This window comes from Capra hircus, chromosome 14 (assembly GCF_001704415.2).
Source record: "Capra hircus breed San Clemente chromosome 14, ASM170441v1, whole genome shotgun sequence".
Lineage (NCBI taxonomy): Eukaryota > Metazoa > Chordata > Mammalia > Artiodactyla > Bovidae > Capra > Capra hircus.
In genome coordinates, this window is record NC_030821.1 from 12,231,272 (window position 1) to 12,233,945 (window position 2,674).

The following is a 2,674-nucleotide window of genomic DNA, read 5'->3' on the forward strand; positions in this document are numbered from 1 at the left end:
AGCTCTGCCGGCTCAAGTAAAGAGATTTCTGTTGATCAAGATTTCTGCTCACGGCCATGGGGCATGGCAAACTGCAGTTGATGGCAACGCACTCTGAAATCTCTGAGTCAGCGGTGAAGAAATACACTGTGGCAGTGCTGCAAGGAGGAAACTGGATTCTGTTCTGGCTGCTGGGGATTCGTTCCAAGGGAGACACCCGGAATCATCTCTGAGACAGAAAGAACCTGATCCAATCTAATCATCAGAGCACTTCGTGTTCTGAGCAGAAGCAGATGAAGCTCTGAATCCCAGGAGAAGGGCTTATCTCCTTCAGAGAACACCCTCCTCTCCACTCTATCCCCACAATTCAAGTTTGGTATTGTCTAAAAGCATCTTGCCAGGATATGTTTATGTTTCCAAGTTTCCATGGATTTTATCTACATTATAAAAGTGTACTCCAAACATCAGTTACAGTTGCATTATTTTTTTTTAATTTACTGAAGATAGAAAATAATGCTGACCCATCCTGAAAACCTAGAACACGAAATGATCCCATCGGCACTTTAAGCAAAGTAGAAAATCCTGTGCTGTTTTATGGCAATTTTGTGTCCAGCTAGCAGTTCTCAGATCAGTTCAGTTCAGTTCAGTCTCTCAGTCGTGTCCGACTCTTTGCGACCCCATGAATTGCAGCACGCCAGGCCCCCCTACTTACAGCCCAAGAAACAACAGAATCATAGCATCTCAGATAAGAAGAAACTTATTTTACTCTCCAGAGAAAACAAGTAAACGTTCCTCCAAGACGTAATAAATCTCAGAACCATTGACATTGTTTTACTTAAGATTTGGAAAAACTTAGGCACAAAACTAAGCCTAAGGTGTCAGCTCAAAAGAACAAAACATTCAACAAGGATTTGGGAATAAAAACAGATGTGGGCCATTTTTCAGAAAGACTGTATTTAAGTAGCTGCAAATTGGAGTTTCTTAATGTAATTAATAAAGAGTCTGAGTTATTAGAAAATGTTCAAAGATTGATGCAAAAAGAAGAAAACAGGGTCAGGGACAAGCATACAGAGGGAGGGAGACAGAGAGAAGAAACTGTCTCAGCCAAGAAGATATAACCAGGCTACCTACCAATATTAAAAAATTATAGTGATTTTCCAGAGTGATAAAATCTTTTCCATTTTTTCTTAACACATTTGTTTTACCATTAAAATGGACTAAATAGAGAATGAATAACTAAAAAACAATGTCAATGGCTATATGTAGCTTTATAAGCAAAAACTAAAATTAATGGAAAAGAGCAGAACACCAAAAACAAGTCAGTACAAATTTTAAGCAAAATGGGTGAGCTTTCCATTCATATGTCAAGATTTATTACAAAGTTATGTAAATTGAACAAACATAGTATTTATTCAGGATTAAGCTAACAAACCAACAAAAAAGAATACAGAATGCAGAACTTCTCCATGCACGGTGGAAACTTCAGCTGTGACCTAGGTGACTTTACATTCTGAGTGCACGCTCAGTCGCTCAGTTGTGTCCAACTTCTTTGCGACTCTACGGACGGTAGCCCTCCAGGCTTCCCTGTCCATAGGGTTCTCCAAGCAAGAACACTGGAGTGGGTTGCCATTTCTTCCTCTAAGGGATCTTCCAACCCAGAGATCGAACCTGGGTCTCCTGAGTCTCCTTCATTGGCAGGTGAATTCTTTAACACTGAGCCACCTGGGAAGCCCTTGCATTCTAGTTTCAAAGGGATAAATTTGTTCAACAACTATTATTAGGACAATTAATTATGCAATCAGGAAAAAACACATAGATTCCTATCTTACATCCCTTACAAAAATATATTATAGGTGAATTAAAGACCTACATGGAAATCATAAAACTTAAAACTTCAGGTGAGGACTTCCCTGGTGTCCAGTGGCCAAGACTCCACACTCCCAAGGCAGGGACCCAGGTTCAATCAGAGAACAAGATCTCACATGCAGCAACTAAGAGTTCTCCTGCCACAACTGAAGAACCCACATGCCACAACAAAGATCGGGGATCCCACGTGATGCAACTGGGACCTGGCACAGTCAAATAAACAAATAAAAACTTCAGCAGAAATTATAGAATCTCTTGATGACTTCAGGACAAGAAAGAATCTCTTCAATAAAGGAACAAATAAGCAAACAAAATCACGAACTCTGAAAGAAAATACAAATTTGGCTACTTTAAAACTTAAGAATTATATAAATAAAGAAAAGATTGAGAAGAAGTTACACTTGTAATGCAAACAACTGACAAAGGATTAGTGACCAACCAAAATATTAAATATTAAATTAATATTAAACATAAGTAAAGTTAATATTAAATAATTAAATCAACCTGAGTATTTTCAACCTTAAATATCAGTAAAAGAAAAACAATAGGGAAATGGACACTGTAATAAAGAGGAAATGCACAGAAGAGGAAATACAAATGTCCAATTAAGAATATGGAAGGCTTCCGGTTCACGATGGCAGAATAGAAGGATGAGCATCCCGCAGAGCACCAAAATCGTAACTAGCTGTTGAATGACCACTGACAGGAGGACTCCTGAGTCAGTTTAGTCGCTCAGTCATGTCCGACTCTTTGCAACCCCACAGACTGCAGCATGCCAGGCTTCCCTGTCCATCACCATCTCCCAGAGCTTGCTCAAACTCATGTCCAT